Here is a 19,674-nt window from a genome sequence, read left to right on the forward strand (position 1 = left end):
TTGTAAAAATTTATTAGTATTTTTTTAGTTTCAAATTGAGACCATTTCTGGTTTTACTTCTGCTGGAACACAGAGTATTTCCCTTCCTTAACCACTTGATGACATACTAGTCCTGTAGGCTTCCCTAAAACACATCAGTGGCTTTCCTGAGTGGGAGAGGTGAGGGAGGTGCTGTGGCAGCAACCAAGGGGTTCAGTACTAAAATATTACAGCAACACAGACTGTTTGTTTAGAATAGAATGTTCCACACACACCAATCCCCCCAGAAAATCTCTACAGATATAGCTAAAAATGCAGCCTTGCAAATAGATTTTTTTTACCCATTTCTGCAAGTACTTACACAGGTTCACATACATATATATATACACACACATACATGTAGAAAATATAATATATTTTCTATATATATGTATACATATATATATTTATTATATATGTATATAATATATATTATATACATATACATATAATATATATTATATACATATACATATGTATATATGTATACATATATATACATTTATATTACATATACATATATATACATTTATATTACATATATATACCCATGTATTCTACATAAATGTATATATACATTTATGTAGAAAAAAGTTTATGTAGAATGTTCCACACATACCAATCCCTCCAGAAACCTCTACAGATATAGATAGAAATGCAGCCTTGCAGATAGATTTTGTTACTTATTTTTGCAAGGTTCATATATATATATATATATTTGAAAATATATATATTTAACTGAATCTTTATGTAGAAAAAGGTTTATTTAGAAAAAAAGAAAAGCATATGCTGTTACTTGTACTGCTAAGAGAACATAATTTAAATTAATTCTGCTCCAAGAGCCGTCTGTGAAGGGAAGGTGTAACTTGAGGCAGTATCCTGCAGGGTTGGTGGGTGCTCTCATTACCTTCCCAAGACAGAAAATGGTCATAATTCATTTTGCTGCTGCTGGAGCTTTGGTCTGACACACCTGAGGGCCATTCCTGGGAGCACAAAGGAGATGTCACATCCAGCCCTGGTTTGGCCACTGGAAATGGGAAAAGTCAATTGGAATTCCAAAATGTGATTAAAGAATGTCTGTCCAGGAAAATGTACTGCTGTACTCAAACCCACAGAATTGTACCTCTGTCAGTGTAAGACTCCATCTTGGGAATTTAGTTGTTTGCCCATTTTCTCTTTTTTTTTTTTGTCTTAATATTTTGGTGGCTTTGCCAAAACTGAACCACTTCCAGAGAGTCCCAAATACCTCTGAATGATGCTGTAAGCCCCGAAACCACGTGTTGCTGCAGCAATATCCCAGATGTCTCCATTCCAGCGCCCCCATGCCATGCTAAAGCCCATTTAACACCCCCCAGGCCATTGCTGTGCTCCCAGGCATTGCAGGAGATGCCTGCAGCTGCAATACCAGACTCCAGCCAGAGAAAACACTGCCATGCACAATTTGCTCCTCTGTTCCAAACCACATTTATACAACTTCACCCCCCTATTATCCAATTGATCCAAAAATTAAAACTTCCTCCACCGATTCTGTTTGCTGTTGGGGGATTTAACATTATGATGATAATACAACACCTTTAAGCATGCAAACACATTTTTGTAAAGCAAATTCTTTAAACTTTCCAAGGCTCCAGATGGCGGGACCAATTTTTCAAAATTTTTTAAAGACTGTAGGGAAGCTACTGTGCAAGTCTGCTGTACAAGACTTTGCTGCAGTTTTAACATCTTCTGTAGAAGTGTTGGAAGAGCAAAGGCTTTCCTGACAGGAGCAAAATGCATATGAAGGAAGAGCAGAAATAAAAGGGAACAGTTCAGGAAGTGCAGATTAATTTGCTGGTTGAGGCTCTTAGCACCAGACACATTGAGATGAATTTCATTCAGCTGTCATGGGCTTGCCACTGATTTCTCACCAATTTTTTCTCTCATTAATTTTATTGTCTTTTATTTAATTATTTATTGTATAAAGAATATCTGAGAGTTATTAACCTCCTATTAGAATCATTAAAGTTCAGAGACATCAAAAAATGTTTTTGATGTCTCTTTTATTTTTCAGAAAATAATGAAATTTCTTAATGAAATCCCAAAACTGATGGGTGCAAATGAAAATCTCAGATTTACTAATCTGAATTTTTTTTTTCTTTAAGCGAAAAATAAATATTGATTTTTTTTTTAAATCTTTGCCTGCACCTGAAATGACTGCAGTGAGAATGGAATCAAAAAAAAAAAAAAAAACAAAAAAACAACAAAAAATAAAGGAGGAAAAAGGAAGCAGGTGTGGGTAGTGAATAATCTAAATTAAGATGGAAAGGAATTGAACATATTAAAATTAAGATGGAAAGGAATGGAACACATTAGTGAAGTGCTTTTAGAACAAAAGAAGTCTTTTCAAAGTGGCCACTGCTCAGGGACAGGAGAGGAATTGGTGGTGAGGGAAACCCTGCAGCAGCCCCAGAGCAGCAGCCAGGAGCCACAAATGGTGAGAGACAAAATCCTGGCAGCTTTTGGCTCCCACCTTGCCCCAGACCCTTCAGAGGAGCTGCTGGCACTGCTGCCCTGCATTTGAGGAGAAATCAGGAGCTTTTGGTGCTGGAGAAGAAGCTCAGCAGGAGTCGGGAGGAGATGAGCACACATGACCTCTAATTTGGAAAGGAAAATCAGATTTAGCACTGAAATGGAGCTGCCAAAGCCTCTCCTGCAGGCCAAAGTGTCCAACTGCTTGATCAGTGTTTTGTGGGAAATGAACACAGTCTGGGACGGGCATGAGCTGGCAGCAGGGTGGTGCTGAGCATTTCGATGGGCTCGGGGATGTTAGGTTTGATAAGAGACTGCAGTTATTTATCTGGAACACAGAGACTGGCACATGCATGTTTGCACACACTCAAAGCACAAGGATGAAGGGGCATTTAGAGGAGTTTGAGGAGTGTTGAGTGATTCCTGCCAATCTGGAGCCAGGGCTGCCCCACTGGGCCTGCAAACTCAATCTATCAAATGAAGCTCTCTGCCTTCCAGTGGAGGAGGACTGACTAAAAGACAAAACCATCTATCAGAGTTTTGCACAAATAAGCTAACAAGAGATCAAGAAATGACCCAAAAAATAATCACCTGAGCTCTGTAGAGTTTTAGCGTTATTTAATCCACCTGTAATCTTACTTCAGAGTCTCTCTTCCTAACCCCAGCTTAATCCCTGGTCCTAATCCTTGACTATTCCCCCTTTAATACACACTTTAATTTAAGCCTCACAAATATCACCAACACTTCCTTCATTGGGAAGATCAGTACCAAGCTATTCCTGAACTTTTCACACCAATCCCAAAGCCATGCCCAGCAAAAAGCATCAGCATCACCAATGCAATCTATCATTCAGCACTGAGCCAATCCCTCCTGCTAGCAAGAAAGCATCTCTAATTAAATTTTCCCCAACTGGCTACTTTGTTTTATGCCAAACCCAATATAAACTGTTATTTCTGTCTAGGTACATGAATCTGGGATGCAGAGCTTATTGTTAACCAAAAGAACATAATGCTCTCTGCCTGAGGAGCTATTTTGGGTAAGTTCTGACTAGAGATATGGACAATATGTTAGAAAGATTTGGTGCATTACAGCAAATAAATAGCTGTAAAGTAAGCAGTTTTTATTCCAAGATCATTTAATCTTTAAATAAAGCAAAGTTGAATAAATATAGGCTTTTGTGTTTTTTTTTCTTCCTTCAAAGAAGGATCTCTTTATGAAGAAAACCCTGAATTGGCATTTTTGCTTCAATTGGAACTTAGTGCAGGGAAGCAAATCTTCTGTGGCTTTAATCTGAAACATTAGGGCTTGAAGTCTGAACAACTGTTTACTATTCCCCTATCTGATAAAGCTTCAGCACCCCAGGGAAACTAATTTAAAAGGAAGACCTGAGATCAAGATAAGCTTGGGCGAATCTAAAAGCAGCCATCCAAAATGAAAGTGAGAGTTTCAGTTTACTTGATAAATCTCTATCTGAACAGCAGTGTTGTAATTAATGAACAATGAGGGAGGGAGGGAGGACTACAATAACCACCTCAAATCCCTCGACTCATAACTCACCAGACATGAGGAAAACTGCTTTCAGGGTCATTGTGTGGTTTATCCTACACTGGAAAGAAAAGTGTGCCCAAAGAATTAGTTAAGGGAAAATGAGGGGGAGAAAAAGGCAGTGAAAGTTGCTAAATGGAGCTTTGATCTCTTTGACTAACTTGAACTAATTGTCAAGGTGTTTGGGGGTAAATTTTACTCTTCCTAGTCAATACATTATCACTTAGACTGTGGGGAAGTTGGAGTTATAAAGCCCCAACTCAGCAGAATATTTAAGTCTCTAATTAAATCTTTCCCTATTCAGCAAAGTGCCTGACATTATATAGACTATTGTAATGAAAAATTTGGAAAAATGACCTTTTAGGGAAATCAAATTAAATAGCAATGGGGAAATAAGCATATTTTACTATATTTAAACATGCTTCCATTTTCTTAAAGATCTTAAAAGTGTTTTAGCTTTCCCTAAAGCTTGTTGGGCAGGGTAAGGAACCTACTAAAAATGAAGTGCTGATAAAAATTTGGGAGTTTGAACACAGTAAGTCAACCACAGAAGAGTTTAAGAAACAACAAGCATAAAGCCTTTTAAAAATCTATAATTCCAATACATCTACTCCAAGAGAAGCATTCAAGAGAAGCCAAATTCTTTATATATGATCTCTGTGTCAGAAAGAGAGGCAACACTTACTCGAAAACCCTCAAAAAGAAAACAAAATTCAGAAAACAGAAAAACTCCCAAATCTTTCTGAAGCTGAAATAACTATAGAGGATAATCAGGGATAGTTTTACATTATGAACAATATCAAATGACAAGAACTAAACCATATTCATCTATGACTTAACAAAAGTCAAATGGAAAAATCACTCACACTGTAAGGAAAAACAAATTAACAGACATCTGGACAGAAATAATGTACTTTGAGAGAGTCTACCTGCCTTCTCTCACAGGAAACTGCACCTTACAAACACAAAAATTCTCCCCAAAAATTATCTTGCAGGAAAAACCTTACAAACACAAAAATTCTCCCCAAAGGTCACATCTGTGCAATTAAAGTGCTCCAGTTAATAAAAGTTTATATGGATTTCTAAAAGGCTTTCAACCAATTTCTCCATTGAGGCTTTGCTGAGAGGGAACGTCAAGGGTTAATGAGGGCTTGCACATATTTAAAGGAAAGAACAAAAAAACAAAACAACAACAAAAAACCCCAAACAAAACAACAAAAAACCCAGGCTCTGAGGTGAGTGTTTTAATTCAGGACCAAGACATTGGGGTGTTATAAATAGTGAAAACATCAGCTCAGCACCAGCCTGAACAAATCAGATGTGAATAATTTTATAACAAGATAAAGCACCACAAGCAATCCATGATTCATGGACATCTTGTTACTGCACCCCGTTCAGATCCTTTCAGTTCAAAGGATAGCCCAGACCTGAGAAGGATCCAAGGAGCCACGAGAATGATGAAAGCTGGGAAAAGCTTCTCTGAGGAATGATGGAGTGAGGGAAGCTCCTGTGTGTGCTTTGGGTGCAGCAGAGATCTGTGAGTGGCACAGGGGAGGCTCTTTGGTCACTTTGCCATCTTCTCCTCTTTGTCTACCAAACTTGTCACAACCTTCACTACCTTCCTACAACAGAGATCTCTATTGTGCTTCTTCTTTTATAATGCACAGAGATATTCTGTGGACTGGCACAAAGTGGAGAGAGAATTTCTGTGTGTTACAGGGCCTGACAGCAGACTGATGAAACACACATTATGCAGCCATTTGTGTTTTCCTTTAGTAGCTCTCCCACTGAAGAAAAGCTGGAACAGAAAGGGATTAAATAAGTGAAAATGCCCTAATTTTTTTAGAAACACCTCCACAGTGAGTGGGTAGCTCCTTCTGTGAGACTGCTATTTACCCTATTTCAGGCTCTTTCCTCAGACATGTATTGTATTAAATTAATCTTAGGGAAAATACAACATCCCAGAAGACTCATTCTGATCTAACTCTTTTTTTTTGTTTTTTTTTTTGGCAGAGAGATTTCTAACATGATTTTGAGATTTCATGTCAATGGAAGAGTTGAGGAAGGTCATAACAGGAAATTTACAGTTTATGATAGATCTGCTCCTAGATTTAATATTTAATATCTATTTGTGTCAGCTGCTGAATCAAACAAAGCAGAATTGCAACGATACCACCCCAAACTCTCTGTTCTCTTGCTTTCCAAGGACATAACCTAAACAGCCCCTGTCACTGAGCCCTCACACTCACAATGGGAAGGTTGAGCCCTGAACACTGGTCATAACAAAAAAATTAGCAAATTAGAAAAATCAACACTACTAAATTCATAATTTCAAGTCAATCAGTTTGGGAGTCTTGGTTGGGTTTTTTTCCCCTGCCAGGAGTATTGAGAAATTCTAACAAGAATTTCCTCCCCAGTAATGGGAATCATGAGCAGGCAAAACATGCAGAAAGAAACAGGGAAATGCTAAGCAGGATATTCAAATCTCACACAGCCTATTTCTGTTCATGGTTTTATTCAAATCTACAGCATGTGTAGTAAGGAAGAGATGTATTATAGGCTTATCAATAGGATTCATAAAATCACAGAATAATTCGGGCTGGAAGGGACCTCTGGATCTCCTGCAGCAGAGCTGGGCTCAGCAGAGCCCTCAGCCTGGCCTAAGACAGAGATCCCCACCCTGGGACACCTTGTCCAGGCTCTGACCACTCACATGGTAAAATGCTCTTGGGTTTATTGTCTGCTGTGGCTCAGCTTTTCCCCTCTGCATTTCCTAAAGGACTCTGGCTCTGTCTGCTCCAGATCTTCCCATCCCACCGCTGTGGGCAGCAATAAATAAATAAATTTGCCCCTTTGTTTTCTCTTCCAAATGCCAAACAAACTGATTTCTTTGACTCTCCCAAAGGCAGAATAAAGGTTTGATAGTGAAGGAACACCCAATAACCAGAATTAAATGTCATTCCTCTGGGGTGATCCCTCAGCTTACACAGACTCGGCTCCTTAGCACAGCTTTGTGATAGAAGCACTCTTGGATCCTTAACACAGCTTTGGGATAGGAGCACACTTCAGCCCAGCTTGAGAGGAGCAGAACAAAGACAAAATCAGAGAAAGAAAACTCTCCAAAGTTTGTGGTTTCAAGTGCAATTGGTGCCTGGAAGGAAGCTGCAGGCCCTGCCTCCCACCCCTTCCTGGGCATCCATATCACAGCCCTGGCAATATCAGCACTCACCTGCAGGACACAGCTCCCACAGCACCAGGATCCAGATCCAACTGTCCCTGCAGGCCCTTTTCATTCAAATCCACTCAGGAGTCTCCCAATGAGCACAGCCTGCCCATCCCTGCCCACCTGGGGGCTGCAGAACCTTCTGGAAGCTCCCAGAAGCAGCTGAAAGCAGCAGCCTTGCTCTCAGCAAAGCAATCACAGTGAAAACGCAGAACCAGAAGCAAACAAGAGACGGAATGAACAAGTTCTGATCAGATATAAATAAAAAATAACTGAGAGGGAGGGGCATGAGGTGCTGGAACAGGAGCTGAATGAGGCCCAAGCAGCCCAATCAAACCTTAACTGTGCCAGAGATGGCCAGATGGAGCCCAGGCGCTCCTTCCAACCAGCTAAACAATCCTGCTCTGATTACACCAGTGCAAGCACACAGACCCAGCAGTGCCACCTTCACTGGCATCCAGACCCTTGGTCCATCACCTGAGGGGTGGCATGGCTGTGACCAGGGACCAGCAGGGAGCCTGTGGTGGCCACAAGCCCCAGCTCTGACTCACCAGGCCAGGCACAGCCCGGTGAGGCACCAAGAAAATGCTGCAGTGGGCACAGCACGCCCTCCTGCACCTCTCTCAGGATCCAACCATTGGTGGTGCAGCCCCTGCTGAGCTGACACCGTTGCTGTGTTTAATAAAAACCACAGGGCATTTCTCTGAGGGTTTGCTGTGTGTCCCCTTGAACCCATTAAGCTCCAAGCAGTGACAGCAGCTGTAGGCAGGAGTGCCAGACATGAACTACAGCCACCTTTTCTGCCATGCTCTGAACTCTTTGCTAGTTCTGTTCCAGTTCTTTGATGGGCAATTAATTCCTCTTCACCTGTCAGACACCACTCATCATTTTCTAATACACTTCTAATCACTCCACTTTTGGGTTTATTGCCACTTTGCCACTGCAGAGTGACAGGACCCAAGGAACCTGTGGCTGCAGGGTGGATGCAGGTCCTGAATTGATTTAAGCTTGGCTGGAGAAACTTGTGCTGCAGCTAAGGCTGCTCCTGAGGCAAAATCCCAGATTTTTAGTTCTTCTGAAAGTCCCAAGGCAGCTGCTGCTCCTCTGGTCATTCAGGGAGGTGGGTGATGCTGTTTGTGCCTGGAAAACGAGCTGCACTGTCAGGTGTCAGTGGCTGCTGAGTGTGGGACATCTCCTGCTGCAGCTGTGACAGATGCTGAGCAGGATGGAGGGACATTCTTGTGGGACCTGGCATATGAGAGCTCTCAGAATTAAAAATAGCTGCCCATTTCAGACCTGGGAGATCCAGCAGGAAAGAAATGAGTGAGGACAGGATAATGTCACCCTGATGATTCCTGCCATGTTCTACAGCTGGGCCAATTAGGTTTTATGACTGACTGATAAGACAGGAAAGTGTGATATTTTCCCCCAGCATTGTCAATGCTTTTTGTTCTCTATATCATACTTAAATCAGTTTTTACAAATGATTTTTATTAGGCTTTGAATCCCTCCCAAATTACACGATCAGGATAGACCAAACTCATCCTGAAAAGGGGTTCTGTGCCAGGCAGCCCTTCCTTCATGCAGCCAGAGCTCCTTCTGTGCAGCTGCCAAATTCAGCCTGGACCAGAGATCACATCCACGCTTGCCAGACACTGATCTCAAAATCAAAGCACACCAAGAGAGCAGAGCACTGTAAAAAAATATTGTGGTTTTATTCAGAGCTCTTATTGTATGAAAAATGCACTACAAATAAAGAAATTGCTTAGTTTAATATTCACCCTGAATATTCTGACAGGAAAAAGGTGGTGTGAAGGATACTAACAGCAGGGCAAAGCATATTCACATTACTGAGGACAGGAAGAAAGGTGGTTAATCTTCAAAGTAATCATTCATTTTACTAACTAATAGTAAATACATTTTACTTTTGAGGGTAGTGAGAGATATTTGAAATAAAAGATATAGAATAAATTAAGATTTGTTTTCAATCCTGTAAAAGAAACCCTATGCATTTAGTACATGATTTAAGGTCCACTGAAGGCTGATGAAAATCTTTTAGTCAGCTTCACTGGATGTGGGTTCTGACAGCTCAGGTCCTGAAAATTCCAGCACCCAGCAAAACATATGAATAAAGATTCCACGTTTAAAAGGGATAATCTATATTTCACTCCAGGTTATTCTCAGAAAATAATCTGGATAAACAATGTTCCTAACCTTTTATCTGCAGCATTCTGCCAACCCCATCATTCACCTCCCTGCCACCTTTGAAACAAGGAAATGTTTTGTCAGACAGCTCTCAAGCAGCAGCAGAGGTTTTATCACAGCCTTGAAATGGAAAGTGATCCTGCTGCTCAAACCTGGTCCTGCTCACATAAATCTCCTGGCATTATTGAGGCTGCCCTTCCAGTGCATTCCTGCAGCTTTTAGGAGATTTGTGATGAATACATGTAGATGGAAAAACAAATGAGATTGAACAGAAAATGTGACAAATACATTCTCTGTGCCTCTGCTTTGACCTGCTCACTCTGTATTGAAAAAGAGCTTGCCTCTGTGTGTATAAATACAGATATTCTATCACTTATGGAGTACACAGCTTAAACAATTTGTAAGGGACTCTGTGAAGGCATGTAAACATGATCAGAGTTGAGTAGAAAAATATAACAACACTTAAGTGACTCTCTTACATTTCAATAAATCTGATAGAGCTCAGTGTGTACTTAATGCTCCTAGATTAATGCTCAATTCTGAAGGAAATTGGCATATTCTCCAGGCAGAAGTTGCTTTTTTCAAGGTTATTGCAGATTTTTGCAATGTTTTTGAATCACAACCAGAAAAATATCTTTATTCCAGAGATGTGGCACATAAAGTTAATGGGAATATTGGTATTTGGGGACATTTTGTTCCTCCAGGGCAGAACAAAAGGGGTTTGTAAATCCTGAAGCTCCAGATTGTGGCTTTTCTCTAAGGAAAATACTATCTGAGATGAAAATATTCTCTTGCTTTTTACTCTTTTTGTCGCAAAATACAAAACACATTTGGTTCCAACAGATGGCCAGTGAATTCCATGAAAAAAAAAAAAAAAAACCATTGATTTCAACAGGAATTGGACCAGGTTTGAGGTCTCAAACTTGCTGCTCGATTTGAGCATTAATTTGGAATCTCTGGTAATAGGATCACAGGTCGAGGAATGCCTGCCAAACCTCAGATTCCCAAATGGCATCTGCAGCTCCAAATCCTGTTCAGAAGTGTAATAATTCCACGTGGTTGATGTTGTTTAAATTAAACATAGCTGTGTGATTGATTGAGTAGCACAGAGGCTACACAGATATTAGAATATAGGAAATATCAGCACTGGTTTCAGGCTCACATGAAGGCTATTCCAAACTATTCCAGCACTGTCTTTCTGAAGCAACATTCTGTTATTTTTTAGATTTTGAGATGTTATTTGTCTGTCCTCTTGAAGATATCTTTCTCCCCTCCAACCTGTCTTCTCCCTGAGAAAACATTGTTCGTAGTGAAATACTGGGAAATCAGGAATTTACTGAATGGGCAAACTGAACTGAGAAGGGAGACTTGATTATCCCAAAGATTTGAGACTGGATCACTGAACCAGTGAGGAGTACAATCACAAACTCTAATTCTTTGTTTTCCTTCCTTGAGAAGAATATAATTGTAATTGTAATTACCAACCTGTAATTGGTCTATCTGAATCCAGGAGAATGTATTCAATAAAAAAAATCTAAAGGAAAGGACAACCTGAACATGATCAGAACTTGGGAGCCCTCTCTTTGCAAGGACAACATTTTGCAGATGCATTGAGAAATGTGGCACAGCTACTTTTAGGGATTTTTTTGGTATTTTTTTTTCCCCAAAGAAAGCTGCTGGGGAATACAAATATCTGTGAGGGATATGGCACAAACAGCACACTGTGGAAAACAGGGGTGCTGTAGTGAAAAATTCCCGAAGCAGCGCCAGAAACCTCATCGCCATGAACGGACTGTAACAGGGAGGAAGGAAATTCTGGCTGCAGGAGCTGTTTTTAATTAATTGCCGGGGATCTCGTTGCTGCCTTGCCCTTGGTGCTGTCCCTCAGTGGCTGGAAGTGCTGCCAGCCCAGCAGTGCTGCCTCTCTCCCAACAAGTGGTGGCACTTCCCCTGCTCTCTGCACAGCTGTTCAGGAGTGCCAGCCTGCAGCTCCGGCGAGGGAGGCACAACTGTGCTGCTCAGGAGCACAGCCCTACCTGCTTCCCCTGGAACAGGCAACACCTGCCCCAGCAGCTGCCCACAGCAACAGGAACATTCCTGTAGCAGGCTGCTTACGGGTAACAGAGTGCCAAAACCTACCCTGCTCTTTTTGCCTCTGCAAAGAAATAATAAATATCTATATTTAAAAAAATATATTCAAAAATAATATAGTTAATATATGCTGGGACAGGAATTTATTTATTTTTAAATAAAATTTAAATGTCTTTATTTTTAAATAAAAATATTTTAAAATAAAATTTTAAAAATAAACTTTAAAAAATATATTAAAAAATATAGGTAAAATATATAGAAATATCTAGATTTAAAAATATAGATATTTATTATTATTAAAATATTATACTTTAACATAATATTTGAAGTGATTTAAAAAAGAATAAAAATCCCATTTCCCGTTATGAAAACGGGGAAGTTAATATGACTGGAAATTCTTTTTGTTATGTTGCGAATATTCTACTCACAATATTCAATTTGAGTACAAGTTGCACTATTTGAGCGTCTTTGAATAATTCAGGTGCATTCATTTACTCTTGATTAGTGGATCAGCTTCTTCAAAAGGTAAGTATTTATTTTATTTTATGACATGTAGCATTAATAATGTATTACCTTTCTCACAAGCTGCTTTTAAAGGAAGCAATGAAAATTTGCAAGGAGACAAGAGTTCTGAGCAGATATTAAAGAACCATGGAGTCACTTAAGCTGTCATTTTGGAAATTGTTCCAGCTGCTGTTTCCCAGGGAGGAAAAACGCAATCTGGATAATGCAGAGGAGTGAATAACCTGGGCTGAGCAGATGAGGCAATGACAGAATTACAGCACTGCTTGCTGCACCAAATGACAGTGAGGCACTCAAATTCCCTGCCTTGCCAGGGATGACAGTCTCTTTGGAGAAAACCTTCAGCGATTCTTCTGCAGCAGCACAAGGATTATCAAATACTCTTGGGAAACTGCAGTGGGAAAAGGCCAAATGAAATTACTGGGACAAGCAGCGATGTTAGTTATGGCAAATGAAAAATAAATCACATCTGCAAAGTCTGAGGTCCTGAAATCTTGCATTCAAAGGGGAGGAAAGCTCTGGCAGGGACAGCTGGGCAGTGTAACTTGACTATAAAAGTTATCATGTTAATATAAATTTTAATGCTAATTTCATTACGTTATAGAATTCAACTCCTAAGACTTCATGGTAGCTTAGAAACCAGAATCTGCTTTGTTGACAGTTTCCCTATTGCCTTCATTTCCTTGAGCACTCAGCTTAACTGGCTTCTCTTAATTTCAGTTGTTGATAATTATATTAAAATTAGAAAGGCTCAATTACCTTTTCTATCCTAATTTCTAGCATCACATTAAAATTACTCTAGAATTCAAGCTCCCTTAAATAGAAATTGAGAGCTACATCTGTTTCCATTTTTGCTAAAATCATTTCATTTGTTGCTGAAATTGTGGTAGTTGCATGGAAAGGCCAGGAAGGAACAAACTGCCACAGTATTCAAAGATATTACCAAGAATTTATGATATTCTCCATCTTTTTTACCTCTGCTGCTTAAGGACAGAAGTGTGGAATGTAACACTGGTTTGTACAAAACACCTTTGTCAGTGTTATTTCAATACATGTAATTTCCCATAGTAACAATACTATTACAAATTAACACATTTCAGGACTATAATGCAATTTTACTGCATAATTTTCTGCAATAAACACACAGCTTCCTTTTTTTAAAATTTAAATAAACAAGGTTACAGTAACCTTGATTAATTCAGCTCTTTTATTAAACAATATAGTTAAAATTTACTTATGAAAAACTTCTTAGAGTTATGCTGAACAACCAAAGCCTCTCTAGAGGGTCAGCATTCAATTGATCACTTAATTTTAAACCCTTTATGGTAACTGAAAGTTATGGAATGAATAGTCCCAAATTCAGCCTGTTTAAATTAGTGTTCATAAACTGAGCAAAAATTCCTGTGCAGAATAATCTGTGAGCCTTTAGTTATTACAGCTGCCACAGACTCCACTTAAGAAAATGCCAAATCAAGTTATAAAATCTGCGTGAAATACAATATGAATATGGAACTTTATCAAGTACAGCACTTCCAGGTAAGAAGTGTAATGTAGCTGTATAAAAGAATAATTTTCCTACTCTGGATATGAACTTTCTGCACTAAAATCACAAGAAGTTCCTTGAATTTATATCTGTTTTTATGATATTTTCATGTCACACCTGGTCTGTGAAGGTAACTATGGCTGAGCAAATAAAGGATTGGGGAAAATTCCTTTAGAAGGTGAATAACTCACTGTAAGAAAATTTTGGGGTAGTTAAAAAGGTTTATGATACAAGGAGTAAAGTTGAGGGAAAATGATTTAGAGATATAAAAAAATAAAGAGTGCAGGTTTACTGTGCATATTTATGTCCAGCTGAGCTGAGAACCAGGTAAAGGCAACTCTGACATTATTTCCTTCATATCACACCCACACTTTTACTGCCTGTACATATTTCTCATCTTAAACTTGTATCTCAGGTCTTTTATCCTTGAAGAATTGGCTACTAAAGATGTTTTTCAGACTAAAATCCTCACTGCATCTGGCACAAACTCCCCACCACTGGTATTACTACAGCTGGAGTTACTTTAATTAAGTTTTTGCCAACTGCAGCCAAATATGACCTTATCTAATAGGTGTTCCTGGCAATCATGAGCTGAGATCCTTTCTGGGAAGCAGAAATTTGCCAAATCTGGCAGCAAATCCACATGCTGCAGGATGTGAGACACACACATTGGACAGGGCAGCTGCTCTGGAGCCGCAGGCTTTGGCAGCTCCTTCCTGGCCAGGTGGAGAACATGCAGCGTTGATACACTAAAAGAAGAGAAGAAAAGGTTCTCATCAGGAGGCTGCCTAAGAGTAGAATAGCAAAGAATGATGACAAAGGTTTGTGTCTGGGGCAGAGAGTCCGAGCCAGCTGACTGTGATTGGCCATTAATTAGAAACAAGCACATGAGACCAATCCCAGATGCACCTGTTGCATCCCACAGCAGCAGATAACCATTGTTTGCATTTTGTTCCTGAGGCCTCCCAGCTTCTCAGGAGGGAAAATCCCAAGGAAAGGATTTTCCATAAAAGATGTCTGTGGCAGACTCATTAGTTTTACCATCTAAAAGGCAGACATCTTATTTTCCAGCTTCTCTCCTCTTATTTTCCAGCTCCTCTCTTTTCTCAGGTGGACATGAGGAGGTTCTGAAATTCCCCAAATAAACAAATTACCCCTCCATGTTCCTTTTCCCCTTACCTTAGAGATTCTTTAGACAATGAACTTGGACAAAAAAGCTCCCTAAAATTACAGATGATGTAGCAATCTTTGGCTATTGTGTCTAATTAAAAGTACAAAAATTTTTCCTCCCAATATGTAATAGGCAAATGTGTATTTGTTTCTTTTTTTTGTTTGTATTCAGCCTGGTGGGTAGATTTCCTTTCATTGTAATTAGATTCAGGTACTCACATCAGCTGTTCTACATAGAGTAAACATTAAGATTCCTGAATTTTCATTACATCTCTTCTATTCAATGAATCATTTATATGCAAATTTACTCAAATTTTACAGCATAAATCTTCAATATTAGTGTTTTCTAGTCCTTTCTTTGAATTTTAGTGGCATATTTTGAGGGAATTTCAGACAAGCACTGCCAAAACAGTAATAGGCTTCAATAACTGCCTTTTGTAGACTGAAGTGACAGCTTTGAGGTTGGAAAATTTTATCTTTTCTTTAATATTCAGTAGTTTTACACTGACAAGAAACACATTTTTGAGTCAATAGGCTGAAATCTGATAAGAAGCATTTAAAAACCCAAGTAGATTGATTGTGTGCAATCATTGCAGGAGAGTGACTCCAGCTAACAAAAAGGCTCAATCTTCCCCTGCCTCACGGTGACAATTCTGCTTTATGGGGAAGGAGCTGTGCAGCACATTATCTGCAGCACATAAGCTGCAAATGTGACCCTTTAGATTCTTTTTTCTCCTGCCTTTAAAGCGCTTGTTTAGAATTTCACAGACTTGTTTTCTTTGCTTATTTCCCCGGCATCATTTTTACGAGTCAGCTCAGGCAGTTTTTACTTTTCAGATGTCAAGGCCCTGCATTGCATTTCCTACATTACCAGGCAGGCACGGTGCTAAATGTCTCTGCTGCAATTAAAACAAACAAACAAACATCAGCTTGGACGTGCCAAGGCAGGAAGCTCTGACTCTGTGCACGCCTCCATAGGATGGAGAATATTTTTAGATTATGTGTAGTAACTAGCATGGTACCCAGTGCTGACATTTGTCTCTCATTCAGAGATCAACTCTGAAAACAATGATAATTACATTTGGAGTGCTTACACTTATATGTATCTTTCTTTTTTTTTTCATCAAATTTCAGTTTTTAAACCATTCTGGTCTCTCCACTTCCAATCACTTCAAAGCATTTGCTTTTGCACAGCAACAGCAAGAGTGCCTTTATATTTTCTAGAAATGAGCCTGTAAGATTTCCTGAGCCTTTTTAAAAAGGCCTCAAAGTATTCCAAGTAGGTCTCCTTTGTCATTACAGGTCTTGATTATATTGATTTTAACAGATATTTCTATGCACACCAAAAATTTTACATATCTATAAAATGTTAATGAATAAAATTAGCATTTCACTGTAGACAGCCCAGTGCATCTCAGTGTACCTGTTAGCTGGAAAAAATGTTCATTTTCTTGCTTTCCTGTGTCTTTTTTCCCCAAAAATATTCAAAGTATTCACCTTTCTTCCCATCTACTCACCTCTCTTATGATCACTTCATTTTTCAGACTGATTTTAACTTCCCTCTGTACACAGGAGCTTGATCTACACAGCAGAGAAGAAAAACTTCACATCCTTTCTAGAACAGAAATGTGGAAAGTTTAGACAAGATTTTGGGCACAGCCTTTTATCATCTCTGGTAACAACAGCTCAAGCTAAGCACAGGTTAAAAGCAATTTCTCTTAGTTTAATCTCATTATGTTAATCAACTCTTTTACTACATGCATAACAGCTGTAGTGGCAATGAATAACTTCATTTCAGTGCCTTATAAAATGTTCTTTTTTAGTTTGCACATCCTCCTCATCTGCTCTAGAACAACCACAGCTGGTGGCTTACAGCCATGGGTTAAAATCCAGCACAGAGCTCCCAGGCACCTCATTCATCTGTCTCTTGGATGGATGTGCTCAGTAACTTCCCTTTTATAAACACAGACTTAATCCCAGTGGAGAAAAGGAGTGAGAAATATTATATACTAGAAAATTTTAAAGTTTAGAATATAGTAATATATATAAAGCTAAGATAGAAATTTTAAAACAGTAGTTAGTCCTTCTTCACCTTCTTCTTCATAGGTTTGAGTAATATTGTATCATTAGACAAAAAAGTCCACATTACGAGACATGAGTAATTAGTTATTAAGTTAAAAGTAAAAATAATTTAGGTTTCATTTTTTAATTACATAGTTTTTCCTTAAAAGACCTTATAAAAATAGATAGGGAGCCATTTTGTAGCTTATTGGTAGAATACTGTAAACTCACAGAAAGAGAGAAAAAGGTGGAGAAAAGAGGAGAAAAAGAGAAGCACCAATTCCATAATGAAAAGCAGAATGCTTGGAGCTACAGATTTTAATTTCTGCTCTGAATCAAATATGAAGACCAAGCTGTAAAATCCTAAACACATCTACTGTTAGAGCTTTAGCTTTAATCATTAAATTAGCACCAACAAAAGACATCTAAATCATGAAAATAATAAAAATAAAAGTGGAAATGCATTATTAGTGTCACTGCAGATATCAGACATGCCCTGTTTTCATACTGGAATAGGAATGCAAGGACCAGGACATGAAGGATACATCTTGGAGAAAGGCTTTTTTGGAAGCAGAGTCCACAAATACCTTCTTAAAATATGAGCACTCAAGGGAGGAGAGCTGTTTTCTGGCTCCTTTCCTCTTCTGATTTGTATGTGGCACTTCTGAGGAGGAGCAGAGTCAGGCTCAGCCCTAGGGCCACACCTGGAAAAAACTGGGGAAAAGACAAAAATGCTAAAATTTCATAAGGGCAGCACATCTCCAAAACTGCCCGCTGCTGGGAAACAAATGTTCTATCTTAAACAAATGTTCCACTTTAAACAAATCCATGTGCGTGCTCCAGCAAGACCTTACCTCAGCGCAAATTACCTACCAGGAGGTGAAGCCCTTCCTACAGGCAAGAGATGTTTTTTGAGCACTTTGGTGAAAATATTGCATTTTGTAGGGCTGGCCAGCAAATCCCTGGGATTCAGGAGTTTCCACCTTGCCAGAGCAGGGAGGACAGCAGGAAGATGAGAGCACAATTCTGCAATTCCCCTGCAGCTCTGCAGTGACACCAGTGACAAAATTCTGCACTTCTTCAGGTGCTACACATTTCTGCCTTGCTCTGTTCTTGTTTGATCAGCTTTCTGAAATTCCACACTTTCCTTGCCCCAAAATATCGCCAACTTCATCCAAACCAGGGAAACCCTTCATCTCCAAACATTTTAATCCATTCTCTTAATTTGGAGGTTGAATATATTATCTAGCCTAGCAACTGATGTGTCAGCAGTTATTGGCTCTAAGGGAATCTACTCGTGCACAGTTCTGATGCCAAAATAAATAATATTTTCCTGCTTGAAAGGGTCCTGCAGACATAAAAGCCACAACTGCATCAAAGAATAAGATATTACTGCCTTAGTGTCAGGTCAGCAAGAGCTGCTCTTTAAATATGGACTAAAATAAGATAGAAAAATGCATAAAGTGTTATTTCATTAGTTCCTCGTTTGATGGTTATTTCTTTATATCACATTCATGGTGAGAGGATAATCCCTTTAGCTCAACAACAACTCATTAACCATGTTGTCTCAATTAGAAATAGCTTCTTTTCTAACAAAGCAAAGACCATAAACACTCCTGCCTCCAGCTCATAACGATTTTCTATAAGTAAATGTATCAGAGGCATAGTGAAAAGGGGGAGCTTGGTACAAAGCGAAATGGCACAGAAATGGAAGATATTCCTGAGCATATAAAGCTCAATTGCTCTACACATTGTGTGAATATTTTTATTGCTTACCAGAAGCCTTCTACTCAGGTGCTGAAGCAACTGCAAGCAGAGTTAAATCTTCTTGACTTTCTGACAGTTTGGGGATTCCTGGTAAAGGAACTTTGGAAAGTTCCCACTTGAAAATGGGAGAAAAGCATATCTGGGGGAATACTTTTAAAGAACTCATGTTTCAGAAACCCAAAGAAAACAGTGCAAAGGAGAAAACTGCTTTTGTGGATCTAGTTTATTAATAAGCATTGTAATTAACAAGACAACATGCTGTACAGAAACCTGAAATAGAACTACTGCAAATTGACTGGACTTCAAATGCTGCTGGACTGTAGTATATGGTGTCCAGCTGCATCATTTGTAGAGTGTGGTTAGGGCTGTTTCAATACACAGACATACACTGCTCACTCTCAGATCCTGTAGTATGCCACAGAGCAGGGAGATTTCCCAGAAATACAAACTCAAATATTTACAAGAAATCGTCAATCTCTTTCTTCACTAGGGATAACATAAGTTATACACAATTTTCCTATGTATACCAAATAAAATCTTTGCCTTCAACTTTACTTTGTGTCTGCACAAACCAATTCCTTCCCTTTTATTTACCCAGCTAAATCAGGGTAGTAAACTGCAGTGTGATCAATTAATTGCTTCTCATTGATTAAGGGTCGGTATTCAGCCTGCAGAAGGAAAACATGGGAAATCAAATAAAGCCAAGCTTAAATTTTCCAACTTTAAAACCTCAGCTTGACTCCAACAACCTTGAGCTAACCAAGCATTACCAGTGGAAATGTTGAGGCTCTGCCTTGGGCTGGGCCGTGCTGGGAGCAGGGGAATGGTGGTGGCTTTGTGTCCCCACGGATTGCAGCTTGCTCAGGGCACCACAGAGCCAAAATCCCTTTCCTGATGGAAATCCCATCAGATCCAGGCCCAGGGATGCCAAGGCTGGGCTCAGCACCACGGGGCTGATGCCGTGTGGAGCTGCCACCCATGAACCCCCAGGCCCCATTAGCACGGGCTCATTACCATGCTA

The sequence above is a fragment of the Melospiza georgiana genome, chromosome 12, assembly GCF_028018845.1.
Source record: "Melospiza georgiana isolate bMelGeo1 chromosome 12, bMelGeo1.pri, whole genome shotgun sequence".
NCBI classification, from domain to species: Eukaryota; Metazoa; Chordata; class Aves; order Passeriformes; family Passerellidae; genus Melospiza; species Melospiza georgiana.